This window comes from Orcinus orca, chromosome 11 (genome assembly GCF_937001465.1).
Source record: "Orcinus orca chromosome 11, mOrcOrc1.1, whole genome shotgun sequence".
Classification (NCBI taxonomy): Eukaryota; Metazoa; Chordata; class Mammalia; order Artiodactyla; family Delphinidae; genus Orcinus; species Orcinus orca.
The window spans coordinates 29,200,867-29,223,588 of record NC_064569.1 but is presented as its reverse complement, the minus strand read 5'-3'; the positions used below and the strand labels follow the sequence as shown (position 1 = coordinate 29,223,588).

General features: G+C 39.0%; 1 long non-coding RNA gene across 1 annotated transcript; it reads left to right on the top strand.

The window, feature by feature from the left end:
- LOC125960482 (uncharacterized) lies at positions 1-21,504 on the top strand. The gene is made up of 2 exons (XR_007470163.1): positions 1-664; positions 21,293-21,504. It is a non-coding gene; the product is annotated as an uncharacterized LOC125960482 (long non-coding RNA).
- The last annotated feature ends 1,218 nt before the right edge of the window (positions 21,505-22,722 follow it).

Genomic DNA, 22,722 nt, shown 5'->3' with positions numbered 1-22,722 from the left:
TCTTGGCATGTTTCTCCTTGGATATTTCCTGTATGGCACTGTCTGCGCTTCCTGGACTTGATTGCCTATTTCCTTTCCCATATAAGGGAAGTTTCCAACTGTATTCTCCTCAAATATTTTCTCAGTCCCTTTCTTTTTCTCTTCTTCTTCTGCGAGCCCTATAATTCGAATGTTGGTGTGTTTAATGTTGTCCCAGAGGTCTCTGAGACTGTCCTCAATTCTTTTTATTCTTTTTTCTTTATTCTGCTCTGCAGTAGTTATTTCTACTATTTTATCTTCCAGGTCACTTTTCTGTTCTTCTGCCTCAGTTATTCTGCTGTTGATTCCTTACAGAGAATTTTTAATTTCATTTATCGTGTTCTTCATCATTGTTTGTTTGCTCCTTAGTTCTTTTAGGTCCTTGTTAAACGTTTATTGTATTTTCTCCATTCTATTTCCAAGCTTTTGGCTCATGTTTACTATGATTACTCTGAGTTCTTTTTCAGGTGGACTGCCTATTTCCTCCTCATTTGTTTGGTCTGGTGGGTTTTTTCCTTGTTCCTTCATCTGCTGTGTATTTCTCTGTATTCTCATTTTGCTTAACTTACTGTGTTTGGGGTCTCCTCTTTGCAGGCTGCAGGTTCGTAGTTCCTGCTGTTTCTGGTGTCTGCCCCCAATGGCTAAGGTAGTTTCAGTGGGTTGTGTAGGCTTCCTGGTGGATGGGAGTGGTGCCTGTGTTCTGGTGGATGAGGCTGCATCTTGTCTTTCAGGTGGGCAGGACCGCATCCTGTGGTGTGTTTTGGGGTGTCTGTGACCTTATTATGATTTTAGGCAGCCTGTGTGCTAATGGGTGGGGTTATGTTCCTCTCTTGCTAGTTGTTTGGCATAGGGTTTCCAGCACTGTAGCTTGCTGGTCGTTGAGTGGAGCTGGGTGTTAGCGTTTAGATGGAGATCTCTGGGAGAGCTTTCACCTTTTGATATTACGTGGTGCCGGGGGGGTCTTTCGTGGACCAATGTCCTGAACTTGGCTCTCCTGCCTCAGAGGCACAGGCCTGACACCCTTCAGAGCACCAAGACCCTGTCAGCCACACGGCTCAGAACAAAAGGGAGAAAAAAAGAAAGAAAGAAAGTAAAAAATAAGTAAAATAAAGTTATTAAAATAAAAAATATTAAAAATTTAAAAAAATTAAAAAGTAATTTAAAAAAAGAAAGAAAGAAGAGAGCAACCAAACCAAAAAAAAAATCCACCAATGATAACAAGCCCTATAAACTATACTAAAAAGCAAAAAAACAAAAGACGTACAGACAGAACCATAGGACAAATGGTATAAGCAAAGCTATACAGACAAAATCACAGAAAGTCCACCGCCTGGATTTTGGGATGATTCATTGTCTATTCAGGTATTCCACTGCTGGGATAGATTTCCCTTTTTCTTCTTTGTTCGCACAGCTCCTGGGGCTCAGCTTTGGATTTGGCCCCGCCTCTGCGTGTAGGTCACCTGAGGGCGTCTTTTCTTCACCCAGACAGGAGCAGCTGCTTCGGGGGCTCTGGCTCACTCAGGCCGGGGGGAGGGTGGGGTACGGAGTGCAGGGCGAGCCTGCCGCAGCAGAGGCCAGCGTGATGTTGCACCAGTCTGAGGCGCGCCGTGCGTTCTCCCGCGGAAGTTGTCCCTGGAATTCGGGACCCTGGCAATGGCGGGCTGCAAAAGCTCCCGGGAGGGGAAGTGTGGACAGTGGCTTGTGCTTTCACACAGGATTCTTGGTGGCTGCAGCAGCAGCCTTAGCATCTTATGCCTGTTTCTGGGGTCCGCGCTGATAGCCGCGGCTCGCGCCCATCTCTGGAGCTCGTTTCGGCAGTGCTTTATTAATCCCTTCTCCTTGTGCACCCTGAAACAGTGGTGTCTTGCCTCTTAGGCAGATCCAGACATTTTCCTGGACTCCCTCCCAGCTAGCTGTGGCACACTAGCCCCCTTCAGGCTGTGTTCACGCAGCCAACCCCAGTCCTCTACCTGGGATCTCACCTCTGAAGCCCGAGCCTCAGCTCCCAGCCCCCACCTGCCCTGGCAGGTGAGCAGAGAAGCCTCTGAGGCTGCACCGATCTGTGCGGGATGCTCTCCGCTTTGCCTTTCGCACCCCTGTTGCTGTGCTCCCTTCCGTGTCTCCAAAGCTTCCCCCCACCCACTGCTCCCTGTCTCTACCAGTGAAGGGGCTTCATAGTGTGTGGAAACTTTTCCTCCTTCACAGCTCCCTCCCAAAGGTGCAGGTCCCATCCCTATTCTTTTGTCTCTGTGTTTTCTTTTTTCTTTTGCCCTACCCAAGTACGTGGGGAGTTTCTTGCCTTTTGGGAAGTCTGAGGTCTTCTGCCAGTGTTCAGTAGGTGTTCTGTAGTTGTTCCACATGTAGATGTATTTCTGATGTATTTGTGGAGAGGAAGGTGATCTCCACGTCTTACTCCTCTGCCATCTTGAAGGTTCATTGATATTTTAAATACTCTTCAGAGCACAATTTTTAAACTTCTATTTCTCTAAACATAATTATTTAATAATTAAGAGGTGTCAAAATATTACAGTTGGTTTTTCTTGTCATTCTGTTTGTTTGTTTGATCCCATATTGTATCTTGGAGATTTGGGGGCACCTTATATTCTGTAGCAGTATACAGTATATATGCACAATGTTTTAAAAATCTGATGTATAAATATTGAGTTTTACTGTCACCTAGATGGCAGATATGCAAAAAATAAATTCATTAAAATATTTCTAATGTCCTGGTTTTAAAATAGGGAGCACTTTCTCAATGTTCATCTCCTCGCATAGTCATAAAGTTTCCTACTTTAACAAAAGTCACTTGGTTCTCTGCGCGCCAATGAACTTGAATGTTAAATTTACAAGTTCATGCTAATGTGTTCTCTGCTAAATTTGGGAAAGTTTCTTTCTGTGTATCCATTGATATTTCACTATTTATCATGGTGGTGTAAATGCTTGGGTTAGCTTGACCTAAAGGCATCCAAATTCATGGAAATGAATGTGGAAATGGGACGATATAATTAAATATCACAATTAATGGGCTTGATGCTCCTATTTCATTCTTCACACAAACATATTAAAAGTAGATTTTTTTTTATTACGTAAGACTTGGTTCTATATATAGTTCAGCCAGAAGTAAAATTATTCCTAAATCACCCTGTCTCTCAACCTAATGCATCAGCTTCAGCCTGTACACATAATGACAGTCAGACCTTGACTGGCTTTTTTCTCTTCCAACTGGTGGTGTAGACAGCAAACAGGAACCCTGTCTGAGAAGAGTTTGTGTATAGACGCAGAGAAAAATTTTAACATGGCATAACATGATTATGTTATGATCAACCAAATTTATTGATCCAGTCATTTATTTATTTGTTCTTACACAGTCCTGTGTTCATCCATCCAGCACATTTCCTGAATACTTACCATGCACCAAATACTGAAACTACAGTAATAAGCAAAACAGACATAGCCCACGTAGTCCCGGATTTCATAATTTGGAAAGCACAGCTGGACTAGAGTTACCCTTAGGAAAAATACGTTCAAATATAATTAATCACACAAATATGTGAAATGAATAATAAACATATGATGCTGTAAAAGCAACGAGACCCAGTATTTTCAGGAGGTCAAAGAAAGGCTTTGTTGTGTCAGTGCCATTTGAACTGAGATGGGAAGGACGCATTAACTAAACAATGGCGGTGATGGGAAAGTAATCACTAGCTATCTGACCTCAGACAGGTTACTTAACCCGTTTATGCATCAGTTTTCTCATCTATCAAATAACAAGGTTAATAGTACCTACTTTATAGGGTCTGGTGAGGATTTGGTAAGAGTTTAGGACTATGTTCACTACGTGGGCTCTATGTAAGTATTACATATTGTTGTTACATGGCATTTTTACCCATAGTTTGCTAAGTTAGAAACATACTGAAGAAAATAAAAATAATTAAATAATACTGAATGTTGATTTCAGATTTATTCAAAGTAAGATGCAAGTGATAAATAAAACTTTCCATACAAAAAGTCACAGTTCAGGTAGGGAGACAACATGGAAAATGTTGAAAGCGATGAAAATGATGATGTGAACTGCTTACAATATATGCATTATGAAATGACACCTAGGAAAACTGGAAATCAATGAAGTTGTGTTAATTGCTATTTTTTCTGGAAAGGGAAGATGGATGCTTGCAATAAACTTAAATGAAAGATTTTTAGAAATGGTGCCCTGGGAACAGAGAGGCACAAAAGTATGCTCATAATTTTGTGGCTTGGGCTGAAGCATTTCTCAAATGTCCTTGAAAGTTTCCAAAGACAGTCTTTCCTCAGGAAAGTATTTCTCCTGTGAGTAAATAATGTTCTTGCCTAGAAATGAAATGCAGTAATATATTACATTGCAAGTGAACTGTTAGCAAGACTGGCAGCAGAAGTTCAGAAACAAATGTCGTATTGCAATCTAGAGTTTGAGGCTCTGTATCTGAACTTCCATAACTTCTAAAGGGATGCCCTTTGTATGAAATCAAAGTAGTCCAGAGAAGAATTTTGACTTCTCTTTACTTAACTATTAGAAGGATTTATTTGGAATTATTATTGTGTCATGCATGTTCTGCCTTAAATTTTCTGTGGTTGAGTTGCACAATTGATAAGCTAAGGTTTCTTTTCACCATAAAAAGGCTCCTTTTAAGGAGTCCTATAATAATGACATTTAAAATACGTGCTTGCTTTTGAAGAAAGCTTCATGCTTGGGCTTCCCTGGTGGTGCAGTGGTTGAGAGTCCGCCTGCCGATGCAGGGGACACAGGGTCGTGCCCCGGTCTGGGAAGATCCCACATGCCGCGGAGCGGCTGGGCCCGTGAGCCATGGCTGCTGAGCCTGCGCATCCGGAGCCTGTGCTCCGCAACAGGAGAGGCCACAACAGTGAGAGGCCCACGTACCGGAAAAAAAAAAAAAAAAGAAAGCTTCATGCTTTCCAAAGTGCTTTATAAACGCATTTCTATGAGGCAGGTGGAACATGTCCTTTCAACAGTATTTTACAGAAAAGAAAATGGAGGCTGTAAAGGAAAGCTGCTTGGTCAAGGTCATTCAGTGCGTTAGGCGAGTTTTCATCACAGGAGTACTCACAGTTGAGCAGGGAATCCAGCAGGGAAAGCTTAAGGCTTTAGTCTATCTTTACACACGTATTTTTGCATAAATGAAAAATTTACCCAAAATGAAGTGCATTAGGTACCTAGTACTGCCTTCTTGTTCCTTAGAGTCTAGTGAGGGATATAGACTGAGCATATTCTATCCCAATGAAGATAACTTAGATTATTCTGAGGATGATCACTTGGGCTTCAGAATCTGAATTCCAGCTTGACCCCTTACATGAAGGAAGTTACTTAATCTTTCAGAGCCTGTTTCTCCATCCCTTAAATGGCAATTTGAATGCTCTCTTATATGTTTATTAACTCATTCACTTAACAAAGCACCTGCTAGATCTCAAGTACTCTGCTAAGAATGGTGAAGCTTTTCTAGGAAGCCAGAAGGCATCCTTCAGTGGATAGCGGAGGTCAAGAGAGGTTAGAGTTAACACTTGAAGTTGACAGTGGGAGAAGATGAAAGGTTCACATGGCAAGGAAAAGAGAAAAAGACTATTATACAGGTTAAAGAGCTAGACCTGGAGATATTTGGAGTGACAAAATTTCTGAATTTTGATGTACCACACTTCCTGCCTCAGTTTCCACATCTTGGAAATGGGCATAATGATTAAACATGTTTCACAGTATTCATTTGGTAGAGATTAAATGAGGATTAAATAAGCATGGAAAGTGGCATAGGACAAATTTGATAAATTATTATGTATGAAAGTGTGTATAAATAAAATCAACTGCCATGACCCCTCTTTGTACCGAGTGATCACAGCACGCTTTAATTTTCTAGCTGAGTCTGGATATGGATTCGTAACTTTATTCAAACAGTGTATCAGGCACCACTTAACCTTTGGATTGGCTGGAAATTTTTGCTTCTCTGCTCTAATACAATTTAATTTTAATTTTGGTTTTTAAGGTACATGGGTATAAATAAGAAGAGTGTTAAGGAAATGTATTTCAGATTTTAAATTAAAAAATGTAGAAAAACTTTCTTTTACTATTTTTCATTTTACCTTTGGGTGCACGGATCAGCTACGTTTTCTTCTGCACCCAGGCAAAAGGGATTCTGAAGAAAACACTTAAAAATTTTGATTTCATATATAAGATAGTGGGAGCCTCTGCCTGCTTGATTTACATTTGTGCTCACCTTCCACTTTATGTGGGAAGGGGCATACGAGTAAAGGAAATTTTTATATGATTTCAAGTTATTTAATTCCTGATATTATATTTAGCCATGATAGAGTGTTATGATTTGCCTACAACATCCATCCTTCCTTTTCTGGTACCTTACCTTGTTCAGAGAGGACTTGTGCCTGTTCTGCTTTGAATTTCTCAACCAGTTCAGCTGCTAAAATCACAGGTGAAGCTTAGTTTCTGCTGATTTAATCCACCCAATCGAGATAGAGTTTCTCATTTTATTCAGCAAATATTTACTATGCCTTAAAAAAAGATTTTAAAAAAATGCATGGTCTTATTTGCTAATGCTGCTGAGAATTAATTAATTAAGTTTTAGGTTCACAGTAAAATTGAGCACAAGGTACAGAGATTTCCCACACATTCCTCTGGTGGGAATGTAATAAATTGGTACAGCCACTGTGGAAAACAGTACGGAGGTCCCTCAAAAGCTAAAAATAGAATTACCATATGATCCAGCAATCCCACTCCTGGGCATATATCCAGACAAAACTGTAATTCAAAAAGATACATGCACCCCAGTGTTCGCAGCATCATAGAGGCGTTATTTACGATTGCCAAGACGTGGAAACAACCTGAGTGTCCATCAACAGATCAATGGATAAAGAAGATTATATATATATATATATAAAATTTAAATTTATATATTTGCATACATATATATATAAATACTACTCAGCCATAAAAAAGAATGAAATTAATTTTGCCATTTGCAGCAACATGGATGGACTTGGAGGGCATTATTCTAAGAGAAACAAGTCAGACAGAGAAAGATAAATACTGTATGATATCGCTTATATGTGGAATCTAAGAAATAAAACAAACTAGTGAATATAACATAAAAGAAGCAGACTCACAGATATAGAGAAGAAACTAGTAATTGCCAGTGGGGGAGGGGGGAAAGGCAATTTAAGAGTTGGAATTGGGAAGTGGGAAGTACAAACTATTTGGTGTAAAGTAGGCTCCAGGATGTATTATACAACAGGGGGAATATAGCCAATATTTTGTAATAAATGGAAAGTAGTCTTTAAAATTGTATAAAAATATTTTCTTTTTTAAAAAAGATACTTCTTAGCTGATAGAAGCTTTAGAAGTCTACAGAGGCAGATAATTTTTAAATTGCAGCATATAACTTCTGGAGCCTGGCTGACATTCTCATAGGAAGCCGCATGAAAATTACTTTCAAAGGCATTCATCACCTTAGCTTGCAGGAGTCTGTTCCTTCAGTGTGTATTAGTCCATGGTGCATCCTTACTTTGACTTATCTGTGAGGTTCACTTCTCGCCCCCAGGAGCAAAGCCTGCAGAGGGGCAACTTGTTTGGCTTGGGAGCCTGCCCAATATGAAAAGTTTGCAGGCAGAATCAGAAAGAACAGCTGCAGGAGGAGAGATGAGGGTTGCCGACAGCTAATGATTTAGAAAGCAATTTGCATGAGAGCCTTCTGCTTAACAGGAGGCAGCATGTGTTGGGCAATGGTTTACCATCCACTGCCAAGCTGGTTTCTACACCCTGAGTCCTCATTCCATCAAAACACGTGTCCTGAGGGAACGCCCAGCCACCAGCTTCCACTTACCTGAGTTAGCATGACCTGCCATCTAGAATTTCAGAGAGCTTTTCATTTATTAACTCACATGAATCTACTTTATCCTGAGGCTCTGGATACTAGTCCCATGCAAACTGACTTAATAACAAACATTTAAGTGCAAATCCAAGGTCATCTAGATAATATTCTTTGACAGCTTATTGCATATGAGGCACTGCACTGTGCACTTTTTATACCATATCGGACTTCATAACAGACCTCTGAAGTGGGTGGTTAAGTTTCCTGCCAAGGGATCCATACACAAGAAATGATAATCAGAAAAGACCAAAGTATTATTAATTACTAGTGAGCTAGCCGCTGTTACTTCATTTTGGAATTCTAATTGAGGCTTTCCTTCTCTCTTTCTCTTGCCCCCAAATCACAGATGACTAGGTCATGGGACAAGCTTAAGCTAACATGCCTTATTCTGTGAATCATAAGCTGAGCTACTGGGACAGAACCATGTGACACGTTTGTCACTTTCAAATGTAATAATTCTACCCATTGCTCCATAGATGTTCTGGTTACTGACCCATAACATTAACAATTCCTCTTCCAAGAATAGGATGGAGGGGAAAGGCACTGGATCTCCTATGCCTCCCAAACATGTGAAGGCCGAAGCATGGTGGGAGGAGAAGCATATCTCTTTGTAATATGTTTTATTCCCTGTTTTATAGATGTGCATATGGAAGATTAGAAAGGCTGGGTAACTTGTCCATGTCATGTAGCCCATGCTTTTAACTTTTTTATTATATCACTTATCCTTCTCACCTATCAGTTTGCCTTTTATACTGATGTCCTGAGAAACAGACCACTGTATGGTATAGAAATGAACAACCATAAATAAGCTGGAAATGCATTTCTATTTACATTAACTAAGATAGTCACTTGTTTCTTTTAAGTGAGGTCCTCCACCTTTTTAGGGACCTGAGTAAACTAATGATGTGCTTCCATTGATTAAACAAGAATTCTCCAGTATTCCATAGAAGAATCATACATTTCTCTAAGCCCTGTGTATGCTTCTAGGGTTTAGATTCTAAATCAAATAGGTTTCTGTTTTTCATTAAAAAAAACGAACACAGGACTTCACTTGTAAATTTATTAACTTTTTTTTTTCTGTCTAGCAACAAGCAGTGACTATTGTTGGGTTGGTGGACATAATAAAGATGGCCATTCAGAAAATCACAAATTTTAGGAACTCTAGCATTCATGTAGCTCAGAACTGTAAGAAGAGACCAGAGGAAGATCAACATGCTTTAAAGTATATTACAAATCAGTATTGAAATAGAGCTTAACATATAATTCATCTGGAAAGAAGCTCAGAACATGATTGCCAGTTATTTAATATTCTGGTCAAAGACAATGGAAGCACTATTAAAGTATGGCATTTTGACTGCCATTGGAAAGGTCAGGTTTCAAACAGCAGTGCACTAGTTGTGCTCAAAATGACTAAAGAATGATGAATAATTAAGTGAAGAGGAAATGGGAGACCTGCATTCTAATCTTGTTTTGGCCACTGATGGGAATCATGTGGACTGTAAGCCCATCACACAGTCATTTACCAGCTTGGTTTTCTCACCTGTAAAATGAGGGCGTGACTATAGTTCTTTAATAATCCTTGATGATCTTTAGCGCTATGATTCTAGAAGCATCTTGATTTAATACAGTTTGAGGATTTATGTCTAAACTCTAGCAAGCAGAAAAATGTTCTTTTATTTCTAAAATGGACTTGACATTGCGTTAACAGAGCAAATGAAATCTTTTGAAGATTGTTCAAAGAATCACCAACTTAAAATTCATCTCCATTGTTGGTTTTTATTGTCTGTTTAACTCTTACTAGATCTATAATAGTTTTATTTATTTTCCTTTGCACCTGGACTGGCAGCCTGTGTGGTTGGAGAAACACATCACCATTTATTTTAGATACTTTGTTATCAGAGCCAACTCTGTAATCTTTGCTCTGCCCGTGAATTATTTATTTAATTTGATGTGTTTTTTCCTGGATTCATAGTACATGTGTAAATGTACATAGTACATTTCCTTTTGTCATGATGCTTCTTTCCATTTATGGGACTGTAAATACAGCTGACTAAACCTCTCTAGTGGCCGAATACATATCAGGTCTTTTGTGTGAAGGATGCTAGCTAATCTTCCCGTTCATAGGCTGACTACATTTTTATTCACTTGCTTTTTTTCTACTCACCCCTGACAGTAGTATCTGTGGAATAAATAAAATAATGATACCTACTACTTATTTAACTCAGATCAGAAAACTTGACCTTTTCCTAATTTTTTACATTTGCTACTAGCTTTGTGGCAATATGCACCCCTATTTTTCTCTGAATCTCAGTTCACCCTCTACATGGGAATAATTATGCCTACCATACAACGTGGTGATCATAAAAGAAATTCTACCCATCTACTACCATATTGGGGAAAAATATTTGGATTGACTTTGACCAGACTTGGAGGCACATGTTTGCAGTGGCCTGTTTGAAAATACTGACTACATGGGGTACAGTGGGATACTCTGAAGGCACCTTACAGAGGTAGATAATATCTCTCCCAGGGCATCAACGCTAAAAGTGAGAAGCATTTTGATTTCTCATCAAGAAAGAAATGTTCTATGATGTTAATGGTTCTTAACTTTTGGTGATTCATTGAAATCTCCTAGGGAGCTTTTGATACTCTTAAAGCCCAGCCTGTAATTTATACCAATTAAATATGAATTTCTGGGGGTTGGACTGAGGCATTGGTATATTTTAAGGTTTGCAGAATGTAATGGTTAATTTTAAGTGTCAACTCTCAACTATATCCTGAGATACACAGATATTTTGCTAAACATTATTTCTGGGTGGGTCTGTGAGGGTGTTCCCAGATGAGATTAGCGTTTGAATTGGTAGATGGAGTAAAGCAGATTCCCCTCTCCAGTGTAGGTGGGCCTCATCCAATCTCTTGAGGGCCCCAAAAGAATAAAAAGTCAGAGGAAAGGAGAATTTGCTCTCTCTGCCTGAGTGTTTGATCTGATCCCCTGCCCTCTGACTGTGGCTTACGTCAGTTCCGAAAACTACACCCCTGGATTTCCTAGTTTCCAGCTTATATTTAATATACAATATATTTAATATGTTTAATATCAATTACATATGTTAAAGCAATTACATATATTACATTATATTTATTATATATCTCCAATTGGTTCTGTTTCTCTGGAGTACCCTGACTAATATGGTGCTTCCAATACACTGTAAATATTGAGAACTACTATATATGTTAAAATACTATGGCTAAGGTATTACAAAAGTGGATGCCCTGACAGTGCAGTTCTGCTTCTTAAATGGGCAACTCAATGAGGATAAGTAGCAATGTAAATTATTTTTTTCATTTTAAATGGTGGCCAGTCATATATATATAAACACTTTGGGAGGCTATAAGACACTAATTAAAAGAACTTATAGGATATAAGCACTAAAACCACATCGACTCGCCACTCAGTAGAAGGAATTCTAGGCCCCAGATATAGAAACCTCCATACCTGAATCATTGGAAAAGATGTAGAAAAGACTCTAAAACGATTGAAATTTTCAGAGATCCCTTGTGACCCTTTTGGAGGTCATGATATCAGGACTCACTGTCCCCTGAGTCTTGTTTTGTAATACAGAGAGGGACCCACAGTTATAGTAAATTGACACCTGAGACTTGTTGTTTTTTCAGCTAGAAGTGGAAAGGAGAAATATCTTTCACTGAAGCAGAGAGTAGAGGTATAAGTGGGGAAGACAAGGTAAAGAAAGAGAAAAGAAAAGAATCCATTTAGAGAAGACTTGCTCTTGGGGCAAGCCCTGGACATACAGTCATTTATATATCCTATTTCAGGATACATTGCATGCTTTACTGTAAGTAAGCATTTAATGATTTGTCTTCCACATACTTTGCTTCATTAAAGAGATTCACTTCTGCTGGCATTTTGTTTCATGGGATCCCAGGCCCTTAGCATAGTCCCTTAGTAAAGTATCTGTGGAATGAATCAGTCAATATGTCCTCAAACTCAGTACCCTTCTCAAATCAGTTACCTGCTTTATACCATAACTGAGATTATATTATCATAGTGTTAGGACTCAAAGGGAAATATGATCTCGATTTTAGAAGTTGACGTCATCTGTTTTATCACCTCATCCAATGTAAGAATTCATGCTATAAAAGTACTGGTAATCTGGCCTCTGTTTGAGCACTCCTCGTATCTTGAATGCTCTACTTGGTGAGTTAAGTCATCCAGCATACGAACAGCTATAATTTCTACAAAGTACTTCCTTATAGTTGCCTTCCTGAAGCATGTCACCCATTGGTCTTAGCTTGACCTGATGGAACTACAGAGAAAAACATTTGAGTTTCAAATACCCATGTTTGCACTTCACATCTTTGTAGTCCATTATCACACAACTGAAGTCTACTTTTCTTCAGGAAAACATCTAATGTTTTTTCCTAAAAATCCTGTGAAAGTATGTCTAGGCCCTTCCCCATCTTGTTTATTGATGTTTGTACTTGCTTTTGTTTTCTAAAATACTCCCAAAAAGGCAATGCTCAGAACTGGATCTAGTGCTTCTGACATGGTCCTTTTGAGACAGAATGAGACAACATATGCAAAAAAGGAAATCTATATTTCTATTAAGTATAATTGTCTAATTCTTATATCATAAAATCTGCATGTGTTTGTTTCCAAAATAAAAATACAGAATAGTATAAATATACAATATTTTATATAATAGAATACAGATATAGAGTAGTATGGAAAAAACCCCCTGAAGTCATTCAAAATAACCCATTACCCAAAGAAAAGTACTTTCAGATCCATTCATCTCTGCTTTTTATCTCCCTATATTGTGTGTATGTTCATTTGTGTGAACATCACACAAACATACTAATATATACACAGTTTAACGTAAATAAAAACATAATGTTTTAAACCCGTTTTAAAATTTAATGTAAGCATTGGACATTATTACATAGTTATAAATTTAATTCTGCATCAAAGTTTGCAAACTCTTGGCTGACTAGTTAAATTCAGCCCGTAGACATTTTATTTCCCACCCCCCAGTCCCACCCCCGGGCCTGCACAACATCTGAAAAGCCTAGGCATGTTGCAGCTTCTCCTGAAAAGTGGACAGTCTGGTGATACTTGGTGTGCAGCCTTACCTGGATGTGGGGGAAGTTGAAGCGCAGGTACATCTGATGCCCTGGGAGGTGTTCTCCAACGAGAGCTTCATCGTCAGCGTTTCCTCTTTGATGTAAACAGCCTGCAAGGACAGCCCCTCCTGGGTGAATTTGTGTTCCCGGAACATGATCATTTTAATAGCTGTAGCTCTAGGCAGTGGTTGTATACCACCATTCATTTCATAAATCCCCTTTCGGTAGACCTTAATGTTGGTTCCTTGTTTCTCCTATTATAAATAGTGTTGCAGCAAATATCTTTTTCACCCAGTTGCTTGATAGTCTTATGATGAGCTCCCAGACTAGATGTGGAATTGTGTGGCCAAAGTAGACTTCGAGGTCTCAGAACTTGTTTTAGTCTTTTACACATCATGAGAACCACAAAAACAGCCTTTATTTTTCACTTGCACTCTGTTAAGCAAACACGTGACCACTCTATATGTAAAAACAATTTTAAAAAATACAGTTGTTCAAAAATACATAGTAATTAAATTAATATTTTATGGTAGAAAAATTATAAAATACAGAAAAATGTAAAGGAAAAATATAAATACACTTGCAGAACTCTGAGATAAATATTATCTTTTGCATTTTCCCACTTATATATGCATATATATTTATATAAACATATATATTTACATATATTTTATACATACATTATTTAATAAGGATAAGCTATACTGTTTATATAATTTTTATTTCTAGTACCTTTTCACCTAATGTTATCATGACAATTTCCCACATGAGCTAATATTCCTCATTTAGAAAATTTAAAACTTATTTAATATTTCAACATATGATATCACTTATTTAAACAATACCCTATTGTTGGAAACAAATTATTTCCAAGTTTTTCTTTTTTACAAATAGTATTCCAGTTAATGCCATGGTACCTAGATTTCTGTGAAATCCTTAGAATAAATTTCTACACATGTACTCACTAGGTCAAATATCCAACTCGTGCAGACAATTTTTAAAAAATCTATATTCAGACCTTGACATTCACAACTATATTAAGTATATTGATTTCATTTGTTTTGCTCTTTTGTTTTCACCCTGTTGATAGGTAGGCAGATAGAGAGAGAGATAGGCATTTCTTTTAATTTAATACGTCTCTCATTGATCTTGTTGCCTCATGTCTCTGCCTCTTCTAAATATTTTTGCACAGTTTTGGCGTTAACTGGGTGTTTCGCCAAAAAGTCAGTTCAGTGTTCCTCAGATAGTTGTTCAATACTGCCCACATCTTCAGGTGCTGAAAAAGGAAATTCTAATGATTTGTTAACACTTGTTAATATAGATAAGATTAAGGCCCCAATTTTCTTATGAAAGCTTACTACTTGGGGCTGGTTTCACAGAAATATCATAACATTATATGCAGTCAAGTTGCACTGATATTCCATATGAGGAAACAAAATCTGTGAAAGGATTTAAATATGAAAATAATTATGTAAATGATAAGTATTATTTATTATTAAGTATAATTAGTAGTTGTCAAGCAGATCCTTTTCTCCCAAAGAGCCACAAATCTTTGAAAATGAATGCTTGCAATTAATAATATTTAGATAGGGGAAAAATGAGTTTTTCTCAGCTTTTCCATCATAGCCTAGATACTGCCAGGCAAACAACTTGATAGAATCAGTGGAAGCTTAAACAGGTGATAATCTCCTCTTGCTCTCCAATTTATCACTAAATGGCTTTTCTGTGGATTGCAATCATTGAAAGGTTGTAATTGTAGCCTTCTGCTATATTTACCATTAGAAAATTTCTTTTTACATGGAGCGTGCTTTTCTAATAAGCAGTGGGTTTTTCACAAACTGGTTTATCATTCACAATGATTAGGTTCCCCCTTATTTGAGGGGGGGTGCATAAAATGCCACTTATGTTTTTTTTAAATTTAATTTTATTTATTATTTTATGCAGCAGGTTCTCATTAGTTATCCATTTTATACATATTAGTGTATATATGTCAATCCCAATCTCCCAATTCATCCCACCACCACCCTCCCCTCGCCACTTTCCCCCCTTGGTGTCCATACATTTGTTCTCTACATCTGTGTTCTCTACATCATGTTTTTAAATGATTTTTTCTCTTTGCCTTTCCTGTTAGTGTAACCGGAGGTGGGGTCTAGCTGCTCGCCGCTCAAAAGCAAGTAAAGAGGCAAGGTTGGTGGAAAGGAAAGTTTACTTTGTTTTGGGTGCCGGCGACCAGGGGGTGTGGGAGGGAGGACGCCTGTCCGAAGGCCAACTCCCCGCACCCACCCAATGAGGGGGCAAGAGCTTTTATAGACGGAGGGAGGGGGGCTACACGCAGAAACAGCACAGTCAGCTCTGACCGTCATCTTGAAATTGGTCATCGGTGGTCTGACCAGTGTCATCTTGATTGTTTTAAGTACAGTTAGTCTTCAGTTCCAGGGTCGGTTCGTTCTCATTTCTTTGAGGCCAGTTCTCAGAATTGTGAATTGTGGCAGCTTATGTCATGCCTACAGTCTGGTCATCATGTACTTAACTTCTTCACCTAGTGGGGTTTCACACAGCTCACAGGATATGGCTCAGAATATTATCTATAGCCATTGAGGAGGAACTAAAGGTCCTTAACTTTGCTTACTGATAAATTATTATTGTTTTGTCCTGTTTGACTGCTTTTATTTTTTGCTTCTGCATTTTCTCACTTCTCTGATTAAACTTAATTTTGGGCTAAAGTTTTTCCACAGACAAAAAGCAGGCAGAGGACATGGTTAGGGGAAAGGATCATAGGGTCCTGCTCTGTCTCATTAGGAGTCTCATTTAGGTGCATAGTTAATGTCTGCATCGCTTGGCCTCTGCTAGAAGAGGAGTGAGGTGCACAGGACGCCCACGGCCTGCTCAGAAAGCCTACAAACATTGGAAGGGGATGGCGGTATCTGCCACACTGTCAACCTGTTCTACTCGGTGTGCTACTGCTGTTATAGCACATGCTGAGCTGTCAGTAAAAGTCAGTCAAAGCATTCTGTGTAGCGTAGGGAGGTGTGGGAAAAGGGGTCATTCCAGTTGCATAAAGATGATGCATCTGGTTGGCAAGAGGGCCCATATTCATGTTTAATCATGTATGGAGCCTCTGTCCTCCTTCCTGGTCCCCGTTACTCATCTGTTCAGGTCTCCCTGCCTCCCTGACCGCCTCCCCCATCTTCCCAGCTGCTCATCTCTGTACTTGATTCAGAGTATCTATGAGAGTCGGCCCTGAGCTGCAGGGCCCGATCTCTGCAAAAATGGATTGGTCTGTAGTGAGCCGCACAAAACAAAACGAAAATCAGGAAACGAGTGAAAGCATCTGTGAGCTAAAGTGGAATAATTATACCTCGGTACCCTGTTTATAAAGATACATAGCAGACTTCCTGCCATATTATCACCCAGTAAGCGTACTTTTTTTTTTTTCCTTTTAGTGAAGAGAGAATGCTCTTATGTCAATCTATTCATGCTTAAGACTCACAGTGCCTATTGTCTATAACTGTGAGATACAACTCGGGAAGGATATAGATGGAGTATTTGGCTTCAATAAAGTGGGTGGAGCAGGAAATGGGCCCTACACCTGGCCCTGTTTACAACGAGTGACTTGTTAAAAATGAGCATCTATACCAGGAAAAATTAATCAGCATATGTAACCATAAGGAAGGTGGAAAGTGCTGATCACATACATTGCTCAGGTGCTGTCAGAGAGTTTCCGGGGCTGATGGAGGCTATACAAGCCCTAGCATCAGATGGGAACAACTCTCTCCCCCACAAGCTAGCCCGCTTTCCCCCTTCCTAAAGGCAGGCCCTTACAAATGTGGTGTCTGGGGTGGTCCTCTAATTTTCCTAATCTGTGTGTGGCTGTGGAATGAGATAGAGCTAACGTGCAAACAAAGGGTAGTGAAAATGACATGAGCTCTGGAGTGAGACAGAACTGCATCCAGATCCCATCCCTATCATGGATTTAGTTACGTAAATTGAACAAGTTCCTTAAATTCTCTGAACTGCAGTTGCCTTGTCTGTGAGGTAGAAATCAGGTCAGTCTTTACTGGGTTATTGTATGCATTATAAATAATATATATAAAAGGCCTAGCACGGCACTGACATAAAACAGACACTCAAAGTGGTAACTGTTACTATAACTCAGGAAAACTACTCTGCCCAACATAGGCAGTTCTAAAGTGAAACAATATATAATAAAATCTTATTCAGAAGAACTTACAAGTAGGCAGTGGATTGGGTAGCTGTATCCTATGGCTAGGTCTCAGTGCATCAATTCATATCCAAGGAGATTCTCAACATGTAGTAGATGCAACGTATTTCCAATTAATATCATCATAAGAACTAAACCTCTGTATTTCTTTGGTTTCTAAGAAAGTTTCAACCTTAATAATATGTTAGAGTACTTCTGGGTTTAGCTCTTACTAAATTATAAATAAATGCTATCATTTTATACCTAAGATGCATGGTTCACTCAGTGCAGGTGGGGGAAAACTGAATGTTTTAGACTGGCTAACTCTGGCTTGCTGAAGTTCTGGTACACGGGCTAAGTGGTGAAGTCAGTAAAGCTGATGAGGTTTCATTTCTAAATGTACTAGGACTAGGTCAAGATGCTAGTTTCCAACTGCATATATCCTTTCTGATGATGATCTTTTTTTTTTTTTTTTTTTTTGCTTGAGTGTAAAGATACTCTTTTCTCTGTATTTTTGAGAAAATGTTAGCTTGGCTGTCCCAAGCTAACATATGACGTTATGTTAGCTAAAAACTATGACGTTATGAAAGAGTGACTTCAGTGACTCAGTGCTTCCCACTTGGTAATTTCTCTCACCCTCAGGAGTAGCCTCAAATGCTAGCTCCCATCAATTACTGGATGCTCCATATTTTCCCAGCATCATTATAATCACTCCTATCAGTTCAGCACCCGTAATGAGCCAGGCTGCTTATCCATTTACAACCTTCACTGCTTTATATATATTAGCTCAGTTTGCTACCTCTTGTCCCCCTCAAGCCAATATCAAATGTTTATTAATTAGGTAAAAATGGTATTAACCGCTTACATCAGGAAGGGCAAAAGGGTATCATCTTGAGTGCCCATTTTGAATGAGTGGTAATGGTTGGCAGAAGCACTGAATTAAGAAACAAATTTAAGCTCTGTCCAGCCTTAGGGGGGAAGAATGCCGTGATTGATTAGCAATGTCTGCCTTGGTTAAAAGAAAAAAGAATAGAAATAGGTTGAGTGACTTGCAGGACGGAAAGGATGGGGATTCTCGGGCTCAATTTCCTTGCTGTTTATAAGCTTCTTAGAGACACAGGTAATGTTTCAACTTTCCATCATGTTGCCACAGTGTTCATTTCCAAATCATTTATTTCTTCACTCCTCCATTTATTCCTGCTGAATTCTCCTGGACTCAGAAACTTCACACACTCTATTCCCTTATGTTGAGCCTCACATACTTCCAAGTGGCTTCCAAGTGGCCTCCAAGGGTGGCCTTGTCCTGTTTATCCCGAGAAATTCCCCCAGGTTAATATGTGTCGCGACGTCTTTCTCTTTTATACTATAGAACTTGTATGAATTTGTAATTATTTGTTAGAATGTTTTCTTGTTAATTTACTGTTTCCCTCACTGAACTCTAAATTCCATGAGCCCAAGGACCGCATCTCTTTTTTTGACAAGCCACCTTATTTATACCCGGCACACACATCTGGGAAAGAGTAGACATTTAATAAATATTTGTTGAAACAGCAAATCCACTAAACTTTGGAGATTCAAACTTAATAAAACATGGATCCTGGCTTCACAGAACTCATATTGCAGTGAAGCAGAAAGTTGATTAAGTAAATGATTATGATGCAATGTGATAAAAGAAACATAGACGTAAGGAAATATCACTGCCTGCCTGGATCAGGGGGCAGGTGTTGGGGACGCATTCTAAAAGTGATGTCAAGATTGAAGAGTAAGGAGTAAAAATGGGCCTTTTAAGAAAAATCAGGCGCTGCAACTTGTGCGATTTGAATTTGATATGTTCCACCATTAAAGTTTTTTTTAAATCAAGCAGGGTATATTAACATGCATCTGTAGTATTGCCCTAAAAGCATTTTAAAAGAAATATGGATGTCTTACCTACAGAGGCACACAATTAGGCTTTTCCCTCAAGGTATTCTTAGTGTTAACCCTTTATATTGCTTTTTACTTGATGTACCCACTAATTGTTCTGATCCAGTGGCCTTGATGAAATTTTTGGTCATTTGCAACAGTGTCAGTGGGGATTATGTGAGCACGAGTCTTTCAGAATTTTAAGTAGAAAATGGCTCAAGCATCTCCTACAGTTAGGGTACATGTGGTTACAGTAGAATAATTTAGAGAAGTGAAATTGGGTTTGTCTCTTTAGGTTTAAATATATGACTTGGGGATAATAAAGGAAAATCATTACTAGCACAACAAGGGATATTTAAAAGAAAAGATGGTTTTAGGTACACCACTAACTTTCTTACAGCATCAATGATAAATTGTTAGGTATTATATTGATGGTAGCAGGCGGTAACATGTCCCTTTGTAGTTGAAGCTTTTTTTAAAGCTTATTTTTATTTTTTTAACACCTTTATTGGAGTATAATTGCTTTACAATGGTGTGTTAGTTTCTGCTTTATAACAAAGTGAATCAGCTATACACATACATATATCCCCATATCTCCTCCCTCTTGCGTCTCCCTCCCTCCCACCCTCCCTATCCCACCCCTCTAAGTGGTCACAAAGCACCGAGCTGATCTCCCTGTGCTATGCAGCTGCTTCCCACTAGCTATCTATTTTACATTTGGTAGTGTATATATGTCCATGCCACTCTCTCACTACGTCCCAGCTTACCCTTCCCCCTCCCCGTGTCCTCAAGTCCATTCTCTACATCTGCGTCTTTATTCCTGTCCTGCCCCTAGGTTCTTCAGAGCCTTTTTTTTTTTTTTTAGATTCCATATATATGTGTTAGCATACAGTATTTGTTTTTCTCTTTCTGACTTACTTCACTCTGTATGACAGACTCTAGGTCCATCCACCTCACTACAAATAACGCAATTTCATTTCTTTTTATGGCTGAGTAATATTCCATTGCATATATGTGCCACACCTTTATCCATTCATCCGTCAATGGACACTTAGGTTGCTAGTTGAAGCTTTTTTGTACAAATAAGCTGGAGGGGGGTTTTTTTGGCTCGATTATATATTTATTCTTTATATATTTATTCTCTGCCTTATTCTAAGGCAGAGAGGAAGAAAGGGAGGGATAGACTAAGAAAGTATGGAGCAAAACATTTCCTTAAATCACATTTAAAATAAGGTAGAGTGTAGTAAAATACAGGAAGGTAGACTGAAAGGCAACAGTAAATTTTTTTTAAAGAACTTTTATAATTATATTACATCACTTGACAGAGCTGTAGTGCTTTGTGTAGGCCTTTAAAACTTCCCCCAAACATGTTCATTCACCTTGATTCAGTCATGTGCACAGAAGTTCCTTGTTGGGTTGGTAAAGCAGAATCATATCCAGGCTCTAGCTAGATCCAAACACTATTGCAGTTCTGTACAAACCTGTGTGGTATGTACAGATAGAAACAATAATATGTAAACCTGTTCCCCTTTGGTACATTGATCATTTCCTAAACTTATTTCACCTGTACCCACCACCCCTCCCCCCCACACACACAAAGCACTAATACCCCTGTAAGATATATTAAATGTGTTGATTTGGATAACTAGAATTTGATGGACAGAATTCCTCCAGCAAGAGGGAGTTTTAGGTAGAATGGAAGAGAAACTCATGGAAACGCTTGAATGGTCCTTTCCTTGATTCCACAAAATGAGTAAGACTGATCGAGTCCCTTTAATATGCAGCATCCATATTGCATTTGTTCTTACATTTTATGCTGTAATTAAATAGAGTAAAAGTTATTGAGTGAATATTAAGTTTATTGGGTAGCTGAGTTGATAATTGTATTTTATTTTTGTGCATTGGAAATCTATGTACATTTATATTGTAGGAATATGGCAATGCTCCAAGAAAAATGAGAAATTCACTGGTAATTTCCCACCCAAAGAGAGCCATTGTTAACGTTTTAATATTATACTCTTTGTGTCAGTTTGTGTTTTAGTCAAAAATGGCATCTTATTGCTTGAATTTGCATTTCACCGATTATGTGATAAAAACTCCTTTTTAGGGCTTCCCTGGTGGCGCAGTGGTTGAGAGTCTGCCTGCCGATGCAGGGGACGCGGATTCGTGCCCCGGTCCGGGAAGATCCCACATGCCGCGGAGCGGCTGGGCCCGCGAGCCATGGCCGCTGAGCCTGCGCGTCCGGAGCCTGTGCTCCGCAACGGGAGAGGCCACAACAGTGAGAGGCCCGTGTACCGGAAAAAAAAAAACAAAACAAAACTCCGTTTTAATTTAATTTTTCTTAAGGTAACATTGGTTACCGCCTCTCAGCTCGAAATTCACTCTTTTGTTACTTGCTCTGTGAAAAGTGCTATGGGTCCTTTAAATAGTTTTTCCTTGGCCAGCTCGTGTGATGTTAGGCTTTCCTAATTGATGGCACCTGAGGAAGGTGTTGCTTCGTGATGCCCCGGTGCTTGCTGGGAAGGCTCTTGGTGGCGTCTTCAGCACCCACTCACTCTGCAGCTCCGAGGGCGTCGTCAGCCCTGCTCCCGGGGCTCACAACGTCTCCGGTAGTCGGCTTCAGCAGTGCGCAGAGAGAGCAGTGGACGACAGCTTCCGTCGGCATCTTCTATCAAGCAGTTTTGGAGTAGCGCCTCAGGTGAGAAATCTCCCCGTGCATAGTTTTACTGGAACCCTAGAATGTGGATTTCCAGCAACTTACAGAGGGCATATTTCCAGAAAGTTCCACCATGAGACACCACAGCAGCTTCTTTACCATCCAGTGAGCCACAGTCATGCTCTTTTCAACCGGGTCTGGACCTCAGTCCTGTGGGCAGGGAGGAGGAGGTCTTCTTTTCAACTGGAGGGTTAGCGGCTCTCCTTATTTCTGCTAACTGTGTGTTTTGGCGTTCTCTTTACTTGTCGCTGGCCATTCCTTCCTTACTCTAATCCTCTTTCATAATTAATAGTTTTTTCATTACACTTTCCATGCTCAAATTACTGTTTGTTTTTCTTCTGGTTGGACCCAGAATAATAACTAAATAATCTAATATTAGTGTGTTATTGTTTTATTTTAAAACCCATTTTTCACATTTTTTTGTTTCTACATCATTATTTTAATGGTTTCATAGTAGTCCATGTAGTAGTAAATACTTCATGCCTATTGTTATACAGTTTATAATATATGTTTTCATTTTCACAATTGTAGACAATGCTTTAGTGAACATCTTGGTACACATCCTTTGCTCCTATCCATAATGATTTTCATTAGTTCTCAGTCATTTGGACATTTTAGTCAGAGGCAAATGATGAACACACCACGTAAAGTGCTTTATATATATCCAGGGGAATACTGAACATATTATTTAGTGCCATAGCAAAACATCAGAAAAAAGTGAGGAAATCATGATTTTTATTGTGTTCTGCCAAACTCTCATAGCAAGAATCTGAAAAATCTCTGGTGAAGCACAACTGAAACTAGATTTGAGATTGAGCCAT